This window comes from Stigmatopora nigra, chromosome 16 (genome assembly GCF_051989575.1).
Source record: "Stigmatopora nigra isolate UIUO_SnigA chromosome 16, RoL_Snig_1.1, whole genome shotgun sequence".
Classification (NCBI taxonomy): Eukaryota; Metazoa; Chordata; class Actinopteri; order Syngnathiformes; family Syngnathidae; genus Stigmatopora; species Stigmatopora nigra.
In genome coordinates, this window is record NC_135523.1 from 4,410,855 (window position 1) to 4,425,074 (window position 14,220).

General features: G+C 35.2%; 1 long non-coding RNA gene across 1 annotated transcript in view; it reads right to left on the reverse strand.

Annotated features, from left to right (window-relative positions):
• LOC144209383 (uncharacterized) overlaps nucleotides 1-14,220 on the reverse strand; it is a 59,029-nt gene that overhangs the window by 15,113 nt on the left and 29,696 nt on the right. The window contains exons 5-6 of the long non-coding RNA XR_013329107.1: nucleotides 11,092-11,172; nucleotides 2,604-2,701 (exon numbers count right to left, since the gene is read on the reverse strand). This is a non-coding gene — a long non-coding RNA (uncharacterized LOC144209383). The remainder of the gene's footprint in view (nucleotides 1-2,603; nucleotides 2,702-11,091; nucleotides 11,173-14,220) is intronic.

Here is a 14,220-nt window from a genome sequence, read left to right on the forward strand (position 1 = left end):
TAGGTTTATTATGGCCATGATGTCTTAAGGAGGGAAAAGTTTAGGGTTAATAATTTATGTAATATAAAAAGCTTAATACTTGTAATATTAAATTTCAAACTTTTCCGAAGTGTAAAAAAAAAAGCTTGAGGCAACCGTTAGACTGTCAGAGATGATTTTGCCTTCAAAGATGATTATAACTAACTAAAGCAAGATTTAGTTCTAAATTGTGGATAGCCTCTGGAATGATATTTCATGAGTTATCATTTGATAATGGACTTCTGTGAAGCAATTGGACAGCAATCCATAATCAACTTCCTAGAATGAGGTTTATTTTTAATGAAATATATTTTAATTCTACGCCATTCAACCAAATCTGCACTAAATATATTTTATTCATAACTAAATTCTGAAACATCCACATCACAATGCGCAAAAAAAATTGATAAAACTAGTTAGCAAAAATGAGTACACTTAATTAAAAGTAGGATATTTTGGGGGGGTTATTTTCTACAAGTGAGACACTCATCCATGATGGATTATATTGTAAAAAAAAAACAGTTTCTTCATTTAAAAAAACAGAATCCTTAACTAAAATAATGTAACTTGAATTCCTATATTTGTTGACAAGTCCATTTGACTTATTTGAATTGAGGAGAAATGAACCGTTGGTCAACTCATCTACCTTAAAGCTTCAGTGCTCCGTAAAAATCTCATTTGCCCCCCTGGCTGATGTGTAGAGGGAACAATTCTCAACAAGACTGTCCAACAACCATCATGTTTATAGCATTGATATTCATAGTCCAAGGATCTAGACAGACCTTGACATATTTTGAGCAGCCCATTTATCATTCTCATTAGTTTGTCTGTTTTGTGCTTCCTGACACAGCCAATTACATCATACATTTGGACAATAGTTTCAAAAGAGGACTTTAAAGTTACCTCCAGGATGAGGAAAACACAATTCTTAGGTCTGATGAAAGCAAGACTGAACTCTAGCCTCAATACAAAGGGTGCGTGTAAGGGAAAAATGTGCACCACTTTTCAGTAATTGAAGGTCGAACAGGAAAACTTTTAAATGTGGTGTGAATACTTTCTATAGATACTGATGTTCTTTAAATAACCACATTTCTAAAATTCACATTACCTAAGGTTTTGCAGGTTTCTTTTACATTTTTTCAATGTAAAGATGCCGCAATACTGAATTTTCCACCAACTAGATCAGCAATTCCAACAAAGTAAACACTACATTCTGAACAAAATCTTCAAACCTCCAATGCTATAATCAAACTATATAAAATACTGTTACAAGGCACAGCTTTCAGTAAATAGGCTTTCACTTGCATTTCCAAACTCGAATTAAACTACTTTTTTCATTCTCCTCATTCACACAGTATCATCATATAAATTCTTTCGGGAAAATATATTTCAAACAAATATTGATTGGCTCAGTCTGCACATCACATCATTTACTAGAATACTGACACATTTACCTGAAAGATGGATTTTTATGTCACCCTTGTTGTAATACCAAATGCCTTTAGCCCTTCATCATTAACCTATTGATCCATCCATATTTTATGTGTATGACCACATAATTTTCTGAAAAGTGTGCGCGTGTTTCCCAGCTGACTTTCAGCAAAAGCTAAACCAATCGCAGGAATAACAACGGAGCTGTCTGCAAAAAAACTCATACACCGCACATAAATTCTCCTCTGAAACGGAAAAAAAACCTTTTCTTTTTTTAACATATTAGCTGTCCTTTCAGTAAACCAGAAATCATAAATTTTGCTCACCGGCAAATAAGTGAAGCTAAATTGTCATGGCAACACAGGCTAAGATTATTTCCCTGATCCGTCACTTGAATTTAAAGAAGAGCTGTCTAAAAAGAGACCCGGTAGGTTTTAGTAAACCTCAATAGAGAAATGAGTGAATCATTTTCCCCGTGAGACTGTGAGCTGAAACGAATTGAGGGGGATGATACCAGAGATTGTCAATGCTGTGACTAATAGTATAAAGCACATTTCTCTTACAGATGCATAATTAGTGTGAACTGTTCTGCTGAAAATAGGTGGCAGTAGTATTGATATATAAATATAAATATATATATACAAATATATACATATCATAGTGTTTTTAAAAAATGGACTAGACAACTCTACTGCAGTTGCTAATTTGTTACCGTTCTTCGAAAAACAATGATAAATCTTATTTTACCTGGCAAACAGAGCATATGAATTCTAATGAACAATAGTGTAATTTTAATAATGCATGAAGCATTTTTTGTCCACTGTTTAAATTGAATGACAAAACGAGTCCCTCATGTTTTGGAGGTTTTGCATTTGTGTTTGTTCTTTGAATTCTGATATCAGTTCTTCCCAAGTGACACAGTGTTGAGTCAAGACGTGCAGTGTACTTGTAATTCTTATTGTTTTGTTTACTTGTTTTTGTTGTTGTTTTATAGATTTTTGGTGGCACTATGGAGATATTAAGTATCAAATATGAATAAGCTTTGAATAAAAAGTGAGCCCTTCCATTTAAGTGATTTTGAGTGGCAAGTAAAACTCAAGATAAGCATTGTAAAACCATACGTCTAATGTATATAAAATATTGGTATGTCCTACCTTTTTTTCCCAATGTTGAATTGCAGCAAGTCTATTGGACAATTATCTTTCAGTCACTCATGAAAGGAACTCTGTTCCTCAGTCCGTGTAAATCTCCCCTGTAGAATAAACAAAAACATTTTCAGATTCACTTTGATCAGTCTACAATTACAACCTCAAATAAAGTTTTCTTAATTGAGTCTAAAGGGTCAAAGCTGTCAACTATTCTCAGTAATTTCTCATTCACTCCTGGCAAATCATTGGACTCTACTAACTCTTTTTGTAATGAGTTCAGGGGATTGAAATGATAATTAAGTTTGACTTGTCACCTCTGGACAAAAGTAAGAAATGCTGGTAAAGGCTTTCAAAGTTCATTTTTAAGTAAGGTAAGTAAAAGAGAAACTAATGAAGAAGCTTGTTATTCACATCACAATGATTTTTGTCCTGTCAGTTTCTATAAATGTTGCAAAAGATGACAAAGAATGGCTATTAGGCATTATAAAATGCTTCATTTTGCTAAATAAAGCCGCATTAAATTCGATTAGAATTGGTATATTGGCATGAGGCCATGCACCACTCAAGATTGCTTTCTGCTAAGAGCCAAATCCTATTCAATTAATTGGCAACAGGTCCTAAGGAGGTGCTGGGTTGGCTATTATCATATTATTGGAATGAGATGAAAAATGTTTGTTATTACATTTATGCAGTACCAGACTGTAAGAACTGCAGTAACAGAAGGGTTGAACGTCATTTTTAGTTTGTTTTTCAAAATATTCAGACTTCATACAATAGAATCAAGACTGACAGCTTCTTTAAATTAATTCCACCTCCATCAGAAACATGCCACATATGCTGACTCACAGCAGCTAGAATGTGGAGTTTAAGCATAATATTTTTATAATAATTAAAATATAATACTCTGTCATGCAAGATTAGACCAGCAAGTAGTAAAAACATTCCAATAAAAATACTGCTTATGTTTCTGTGGGTAACCCATAGTTTATGTTTATGCCAATGATAGTGAATACCTCTGATATTTATTAAAAAGCATAATTTTTACTTTTATACTTTAACTTGACAATTCATTAAACTTGACCTAAACTTATGATATAAGTCCCTTGGCATGCTGCAGTATGTCCATCAAATACTGAAAAAAAATCTTAATTGAAGTGTGAGTGAAAAGCTGCAATGTCAAGATATGCTTACCTAATTAAATCCTAAATGTTTAGCCGACACACAAAACACTGCGGTTGGATTGAATGTCAAGGATGAGTTCAGGTATGACCGTGAAGTAATTACGTTACTTTTATTTTATTTGAGCATTTACCCAGTAACCTTGAGATTATACCATATATTCAATTTTTAATGTGCCATTGTTGTACTTAACTGAAATGGGCCTCAGTTTGGGTCTATATTAAGCATCAATTCCATATTGTCATTTAGTACCTGACCATTTTAAACAGCATTTCCATAATGTTTTTCAAGTATACTGTAAATACCTGACTATAACTATACACTGACTTATGAAGAATAAGTCTAAGTGAAGTCTCAAGAGATCTGCGAGTTCTGTTACTGCTTCTTCAGCCTTTCAAGGCATTGCTAACCACATGTCCACTGTGGCTTGCACACCCACTGGAGTTTACCAACTCTTTTGAAATGGAAAGAACGCTTTTAAGTTGAAATTGTGAGGATCAAACACCAATTGTTTTGATTAGCCACAGTGCATTTACACATATCAATTCATGTGGTGAGAAAAATATATTTCCTTTCTTCACAAATTCATTACGAATCAATGTTTTTCATCATGTAAATCAAACTACTCAATCTACTTTGCCGGATTTACTTAAATACTAAATAGCAGGTATTAAATTTCTAGTGTACCCTTAACTGATTACATTTGATGATTTTTTGGCTGCTGCCAATATACAGTATACACTCATTATTCTGACATTTTATAGATAATCATAGCCATGACAATAATATACCCAGAATAATGATATTAAGTCTAATGTGGTTACACATTTGAAATATTCCATCATCCAGAATAAAAGTTCAAATATTTTATTCCAAAGTACAAACTCTGTCCCTTATCAATATTCATAATCTTGCACCTCACAGACGGGTTTTGGTGTCGAGCTGTATAATAGTGATACTTTATGACTTGCACAGTTCTCTGTGCTCCATATCCGCACAAGACTGTTATACATTTTTAATTTCAACATGAGATGTTCACAGTCTTCACCTTCTAGCCTTACTTGGAATCATGACATGAGCTAACGCACTCTAAGAGGAGATGCAAATGAATCACTTTGCAAGACGAGATCTTTACACCACCAACATTGCTGGGCTGTGTGGGATTTGTCCACAAATGCAGCTTTACAGAAGTTAACTTGTTGTGAGTTCAGTCTAGGTTCTGGAATCCATTAATTATAATCCTGTCAACATCTTTCCCATATGTGTGGAAGGTTGCCGCTGTCACTGTGTGCCTTGACAGTTTGCAGCGTTGCGGCTGGTTCAGTGAGGGTAGTGTGGGCTGGATACGCTCCCTTTCACTGCCAGGCAAAGGCTGCATTATGCTAATGTAACAACCAGGAGGAGGAAAAAAAAGAGATAGTCGAGGGAGAGATATAGAGGCTGAGGGGGAAGAAAACTGAGAAAAAACGTGAATGTTAAGAAGAGACGAGAGCGAGCATAAAGAGAGGAAAGGGTCCGTGGTGTGAAAGCAAGTGAGAGAAGTCACATTGCCAATACATGCGGGGGCAAACATGTTGTCATCTGCTGCATTTAGATGTCCCCCGATTCCTCCTCTACGCTCACCATTTAAATTGGGTTTGACAAGTATTGCTGAGCACTTTCAAATGCATTTACAAAAACACCAAAATCCTTTCAGAGAAATGTGAAACGTTAAAAAACACAGAGATTGCGTAGCGGATAGCTCAGCCACATCTGTTTTCTGTTCCGTTTGTTCTTATCCTAAAATAGTCACATTTGAAAGTGTCTAGTGTCGCCTTTAAAAATACTAAAACGGTAGGCCAATTAAATAATTTCTCCCGCAGAGAAGAATACAAGATAAAAGGTCAACTTCTAAGGCGGTTGTTTCTAGGTATAAACATTCAGAATTGATACACAACTGAGAAAAAAGCTTGTGAGTCATTCTTCCAAAACCAGATGCTTCTGAAAGTGAGATATGTGCGTGTATATAATAGTTAAAAAAAAAAAAAATATATATATATATATATATATATATATATATATATATATATATATATATATATATATATATATATATATATATATATATATATATATATATATTTAAAAACTGGTAAATTTACTTAAACAGCACATTGCTCAATGTTACGTAGATGAGGTCACAGGGCAGGAACTCAAACCCACACCTCTGGGTTAGGAAACGATTAGCCAGGCAACCTTATTTTCCAAATTATTTGCATATTTCCATTTTCTGTTTCCACAGATCTTCAATTCCTCACATTTGAAAGAGGAAAAAAAAAAAAGATTACTTTCAAATTTATAATTGGAGTTTTAACTATCTTTGCAGTTCTAATAAGTCTTTCAAAGGCAAAAAGAGACACCTCAAAATCGCATTCTGCAATTTTTTGGCCTGGGATTTCATTTCCACTTGTTGCAACAGTAACTCATGCTGAATGTCTATGATATTAATACTTTGTCTAATTAACAAAAGGGTATATGGAGCTTTTTCACTATTTATAAAGGTGGCTATACCTAATTGCATGTATCTATATGTATTTTTTATATTATTTATTTGCATTGAACTGTGGCCTTGCATACATCTGCTGATGAATAGCAATAGAAATGCATGACTCTAATGGCACCATCACACTAAGCGATTCAAAGATTGCCACTGTGAGGCATAAGCACCTTTTATTAAGGCTTTTTATATGCCATTTTTTCTAAAGCATGGGAGCGTTTTATGGCGCTATCAAATATAGGCTATATGGCCTAGTATATAGAAGAGAGAATGCGCTCTTGCAGTCAGGAAAAATATGTCAACGCACACTCAATAAGGCAAATGTGAAAGCTACCATGGCAAGCATATCCGGAGCAGAGAGATAAATGCTCTAAAGCTGCAGTGTCTTAAGAGAACACTCAAATCACTCTGACTCAAGGTGAATCACATTCATCATGATTTCCTCCTTTGCATGAAGTACACATGGCAAAACATTGGAGGGCAGCCTTTTTGCATCCATTTGTATCTCGCTCTAGAAACTCTTAATACCAACAATGCACAAAAAACACACAAAACTGTCTATCACAGATTTGATTGTTTTTAATCCTGCCTAAACAATATTAATTTCCTTTAAAAATCAAAAATGACACTTTTGTTCAATCAAAACACTCAAATGAATCAGAATGAAAAACGTTCAACCGCAAATAGATAAAATTCCTGGATAATTATTATTTTTTTATGTTTGACTAGCCACAAAGTTCTAACAAAAGGTTAGGTGGTATCATGATGCAGATAATCATGATAAAGAAAGGTCATAGTCACCATATGCAACACTTCATATGCCCACATCTGCTGTTGCCATTCAAAAATGAATGTCTGTTATAAATTCTGTCCAGGAAACGACAGTAGTGACAATGTCATTCCTGAAGGGTCCTCCCCTTCACCATTTTAGATAAACCACTCAACCATCTCAAATTGGCATCACAGCCCTTGACTTTTTTGACATTCATTTCTATCTGAGCAATGGTTGTGTATGCTTGAATATTTTAAAGAGCCAGATACAAAACGCCACAATGTGCACTCAAGACCAATTTCATTTTTTTTTTACTCACCTAAGAGGAAAAAGATACGTTGCGTTCTACTATGACCTTAAATGGCGAGCACCGTCAAGGAAAGTATACTAAATATATATAGTCAAAAAGTGCACACACCTACCACTCTTCTTAATCTAAGCCATGTGTCTATTTCACTTGTAATACCTGCTGGCCTGAACCTGTTCATCACCTTTAACGTCAAGCATGTATGTGCATGTGAATAACAGACTAAAGAAAGTTTTGCAACAATAAATTTATGAATAAGCTGTCGACAAAAACTAACGGGTACCCTCTCTACCCCCCAGCGTGCGGTCAGGGCGATTTTAAAGTTGGATTGAGTCAAGCTCTCCTGCTGGGCCCATAAACGACCTCCAAAAATTGCCCACCATGCATGTTTTATTTGTCAAAAGCTTTGACAGAGCATAAGAAAAGATGAGGGACTACATCAGAACCCGATGGCTGTGAGGAAACATGCAAGCAGCCATGGTAAACTGTGGGCTGAACTATAGTATGCTTTAGAAGCTCCAGGATTCAGTATCCCCTACATCCTTTAAAACTACCATGACAATGCAAGGGCGGATTCTACTGAATACTCTTTCGGGGCTGTTGGGGACTTGGTGTAAATGTAGAATTAAAAGGAGGCACTAGAGCTATCCCAGTATTATTATATGTCACTAACAACTCTAAGATCTGCCTCTGGCTGTTGACGTTCTGGCTCAATGTTTCTCCCTCAGTGCTGGGTATTTTAATAGCAGTATATCTTGAAGGAAAACCAACAAATTATTGACCATTGCATTTATCTGAATGCTACAATTTCTATTTAAAAAAGAAAAATATAAAAAATATAGATAGCTTTATTTGTTTAAATATAAGCAGTAAGTTATCTTTTTTTGAAATGGGGATCAGGGTTAAGTAGGATAATTGTTTTTTTTAACCCACTGATAAAGAGCACTGACATTAAGCATTTTTTCTTCTATTGTTGGCCTTTAAACATTCAATCAGAGACAGTATTCTAATTGAATTGAGTTTGTATGTTTCAAACAAAATGAACCATGTTGTGCTATAAAGTGTAAGGATTTTCTAATTCAAAGCCAAGCACTTTCTAATTCCCCAAAGAATTTCTTCGCTTGGACTTCAAGGCAGTGTCTTTCATATATATTGGTTTTGAGTCATCATCAAAACAAAAAGGCTTCTATTATAGTCAATCAGAATTACCATTCTGCTGCTTATTGGATCCCCCACCAACCGCACTTCACAAGAAGTGTTTTTCTTATGCGTATGACTACCCAGGGATCCAATGTAGGGAAGGGCTATAAAGATATACAGTACAGTTATTTTGTTGCAAGACCATGCCATAATTAGTCACACTAGGCTTTAGCACTCTCTGGAGGAGATTGTAGTTCATCAGTCAGTCTTGGAAGCAATGCGGGCAATCGGAGCATGACTGTGCTCACATGGCAATAAATCCTAACAAATCCTTTAGCCCTCACCCAGTTATGAATGTGATGCCTCTCTTTTCTCAGAGTCAAATGGGCTCCTGGCAGCTTTAAGTCACTGAAGAACAGTTTAATATTACATATTCAGGTTGTGGAAAAATAGAAGTACTAGAGCAATTATTGTCATTACAAATGGGGAAAAAAGGGACAACTCTTTGTGTAAAACGCAAATCAGTTACACCAACTAATTGTTTATAAACATGACATTTCCTTTGTGGTTATTCCACTTTGGTAAATAAAGAGTAACCACATATAGAGTGTGTTTCAAAGGGCTATATATAAATATGTCCATCTCATCAACTGACAATCAAACAGCAATATCCTGATATTTCTTGCACAAAGTTGGTTTCATTCCATTTGAACAGTAAAGCTGTTTTGCTACCAGCCAGTCATATATAAATATATGCATACTGTTGAATAAACCCTTTGTTTTTTTTCATCCCTCTAATCATGTGCACCATTTCCTACATTCTACTTTTATTATTACCATGACCAGAATGATTGCAAAATTACGACGATTTATATTGTCGTATTATCCATTCATTTGATTGTGAGAGAGCCGAGAAAGACTATAGGTACTTGACCATACCACCCCTACAGTACAGTATATCATGTTGAATGTTGTATTACAATAAACGGTACAATTTCATGAAGTTATTAGGTGGGTGTGATGTGAGCGTGCATTTTTTTTTCCTCGGCTGAGAATCAATTTGTGACTACAACAACAAAGGGGATAGATATGAGCCAGTTCATTGTTTCCCTTTCACAGTTACTATATGATAAACAATATTTATCCTCTCACTGACAGTCAGAATGGTTTGCAACCAGCTATGCTATTGCAATTTTCTAATCAACTGCATTTAAATTACTACTCTGCATTTCCCAAATGAAATGTTCACCATTCTGATTTATCACTTGGGATACTATTGATACACCTAAAATGAAATCGGTGTGCAATATGAGTAGGGTAAGACCTTCACAACATAAGAAACAAGAACCCAAGTTATTAATATGCAACTAACCGACTCATGCAGAGCTTTAGAAAGGCAATTCCATACAAGAGAAAGCTATTAAACTGAAACTCGGTTAATTTCTTTCCGAGGTCTCTAAATGCCCATATGTTTCGCATAACCCACCCACATTTAAAAATTACATTGTTACCCTCAGCTCTCACCATTTCAAGCTGTCAGCTTGGAAGACGCTTTTTGAAGTTTATATTGGTTTAAGACTCAACTGTCAGCATGAAACATTAGCTGCTGATTGAGCACAATGTCTGTGATAATGGAAATTATACAGCTGGGAATAAATAAGTTACAAGGCTTTCACTCCATCTGTACAGTGCAAGGTCACTTGGAAAACTCATCATCACACTCGACCAAGTGCGCCATATTTCGATTTGATTCCTGTCACATTTCTTGTCATAGTTATGAAATGTAAACAATGGGATTTTTCATCTACCTTCTTCCTTCATTATTACCTAAAATACATTCCTTACTGCTGTTTAAGTCACAAAAAAATATGTTGTTTTGTTCAGGCTCCTCTCTTACATTCTAATAGACACCAGAGCCCTAAAAATTTTGGCAGCAAGAAGGTAATTGATCTTAGGGATGACATTTTGAGGTACTTGAGGAAACAAGAAGAAACTGCAGAACAGCTTTAAGACAGCTTTACGGATAAAAATTGAACAGCTCTGTATATTCTACTACTACTACTACTAGTTAAAATAACATTATAGCAGATGTCTCATACTAAATCTTTGCAGAAATAAGTCATTCAATATATTCACAGAGACTAAAGGAAAGCAAATGACCATCAAATAAAGACTTCCATGTAAACAATTTTGACCAAATAAAGTCGGATTAGTTTTTATGAACCCTTGACTTCTATTCAAATAAACAATTTTTATCTTTTAGAAATGTGTAAGCATATATAACCTCAATAGCACAATGGGTCGCACAATAAAAACAGTGGGTATCAGTAGTATACATAAGTTGATTATTATGATTAATAAAAGTTTAGAAATTCTGAAGACATTTGTGCTATTTGCCATGAAAAACATACTCATCTAAACCATGTCATTTATTATTACCCAGGATATGCTGGTGTCTGAGTTCTGTAGGTAAAATATTTTTATCACTTGGATTTTATGAAAGGCAATCTCCTCAGCTCTGACTGAGTGATTGTAAATACTGTCTTTATACTGTACATACCTTGATATTGACAAACAGCCATCTTTTTCGTTGGCCATCAGAAAGTTTGCTGATATAAGCTTCGGTTGGCTTCCAGTGACCCTGAAAAGAATGAGCGATTCAGAAACTGGGTGGATTTTCATAATATATTTCCATTCATAGCAGATTGTCCTTCAAGAATGTACTTTCCCTTAAAGAGCTTGCCCTTTGAATTTATATTGAACAGGAGCTAGTATATACAACACAATAAAAAGGTACCTGTTGTTAACCTTGCATAATGAATATGATGTTTTGAAGAGATAATTGTCAATCAAAACCGTTTTTTCTGTCTCCACAGAACTGACCCAATTTGAAAATTTAAATATAGTGCTTGAGTAGCAGTGTGTTGCTACCTTTTAATTTGTTGTTTGATGAGGAGGATAAATGGCACAACATTATTGGTTCAGCACAAAAAAATGATAATACACTATAGGAACTAATACTAACAAAAAACATTTTCTAAAGCAATACAGCAAAGGACAATATTCAATTCGTGTTTTGCCTCTTTAAAAATAAACAGGCCGAAAAGCACAGGGTCATTGTACAGTTTATATTTCCAACTGTTTGTCCATCATAAAAAAACGGTGCTGCTCTTGAAATTGTATGTAGACTTTTGTTGAATTTTATTTCAGAATTGCAGGCATTGGCGACAATAGTTATATGAAAGCTTGTACGAAAAGCTACAGAGGCTGATTTAAACATTTTCATCACTAGTTAAAGTGCACATTTTCCCCACATCCTTCAAGTAAGTACAGATAAAAAGCTAAAGCCTAGCTGAAATGGCCTCTAATTAAAAATAAAACAAAAAGATTTGCATATGTGATTTTTCTCCACTTCTACACAACTGCCTGATCAATACCTGGCCCCTCGAAGATTAAAATGTTAAGTGGTTGGTTCGAAGCAGCCACAAGGCTCTCATCACTTCTCGTGCGGTTTCATAAAAGTAATTCAGTTATTGATTCCCCAGTCAAAAGTGATATGTGTAGGAGACCAGAGGGGTTTGACAAGGTTGATCTATTGAGGAGGCGAAAGACACAAGTGGGCAATGCGGCGAGGAAGGAGTTGGGGTGGTGGAGATAAGGCAGGTTCAAATAATTAAGTCACAAATGCCAAGTCGATAATCTACACTGTGGTGATATGACAACTACTTTACTCCCAGAAAAAGGTTGTCGAAAGGGTTTCACATACATTTTGGACCATAAGAACAGATGCCAACATGGCAGACTCCACTGAATTGAATCTAAACACAAAAAGCTACATAATCTATGACATATTTTGTCTGAGAATTTAAAGGCATAGCATGTTTTCTTCTGTTTAACTTCTTTCAATGACTTGAACTCTGGATTGTGGAAGTTCTGTTATCAGGAGCTCATTTTGCACAAGCAAGAAAGCATGGAAAAATAGCATATACTGATAACTATATATAGTTTGTATTCATAAATGATGTGTTGCGTGGATCTCTAAAATTTCACATGAAATAAAATTGTGGGAAAAAAAAGTTGTTCTTTTGGGTTCCAAATGAATAAAAGGTTGACATGATCTTGTATTTTAATTGAAGTTGATATCAGAAAAGCCTGAGGTTGGGTTGGAAATTAAAGCATCCTTGCATCTTCAAAAGGCGCAGCTTCAATCAATGAGTGACTGAAAGCAGCACAGAGATATTCATATCGCTAGGATCATGCCAGGGTTGCTTGCTACAAGAGAGCCTGATGGCTTTAAGCCTCTGCCTTCTTTCAATGGTCTTATAGTATCTTTGGACAAATCACTATCTAATTGCTCCTGCAAAACATCAATGATGACGTGAGTGGGAGAGGTAGAAGATAAGGGTGTCAAATCCTTAATGATCAGAGCATGGCTCTGAAATAGTGAGATATTTGGGCACAGCGGAAGCTAATTAGTTGCACAGACCATGAGTACCCCCCAGAGAGTCAATCTGACACCTTCTTCTATGTTTCATTGAAAGTCTGCATCACTTCCTATCACAAAAAGAAAGGACCCCTTGTTTAAAACATTCTAAGAAAAAAAATTAGACTGAAGGAATATATTTTCACACAAAACTATATTATTATACATATTTCTTCATTGTTATTCTATACTGTGCTGCAACTTAATCACAAACAGTATTTTCTGTAAAATGACTGCTTCAGGATTATGTGTCATAATCTGCTGACTATTTAACAGAATTTTTAAAATAAAGAGGGAAAGTCAACTCCAGCTATCTTTGCCTCAAAACCTTCTACTCCGAACTGAAACTTCCGTAATTAATCAGCCCTGATAAAAATGGAGGAATAGTTTTTTTTTAATGATTGTGTAAGCACTCACAACAACATGAGGGGCGACTAGACAGGCCTATAATCTGTAAAGACATAAATTACACAATTGTTATCGGAGGTTTACGACACAGCCATAAATAAAAGAATGAAATGGCTGTAATGTTTGGAAGAAGCCAGGCACTGATAATTGTGGGTCATGTTGTGGGCATGTGTTTCAGATTCAGGATCTGGGAGACGAGCCATGATTGAAGGAAAGATGAATGCGAATCCTGGATGTAAACCAGCTACAACGAGCGCTCTTGACCTCAGACTGGCGACAGTCGTTAATCTTTCAGCGGGGTAACAACCCTTACTACACAAGCGAAATATCAAAGTAGTAGCTTCAGGACAACACTGTGAATGTCAGTGAGCGGCCATGCCAAAGCCTAGACAAGAATATCTCAACATCACAAAAAAGTTCTTTGCATGTCCTGCATTGCTGTTGAAGATCATGCTGTAACATATAAAGTCCTCCTGAAGTTTGTAAAATGGCTGAATTTCATTACAAATTTTAATAAAATATTCTGTAATTTTTCTCTCATTAAAATTGCATGAATTAATTACATAACTTTGTATTAATTCCCTTCTGATCCAAGACCTGACATTAACTTCCAGCTCAGCAACCCAAGAGGACTAAAAGTACTGTGTAAACAAAATAGATGAAAGAATTTCAGGCTTTTACAATTCCCAGTGTCTAATATTTTGTCTTTACTAGATGATATTTCTGTATCTGATCATTTTACAAGCATGGTAAGTGAAATATTCATACAATTTCTGCTCTCGAAAGCAATAATTGTAA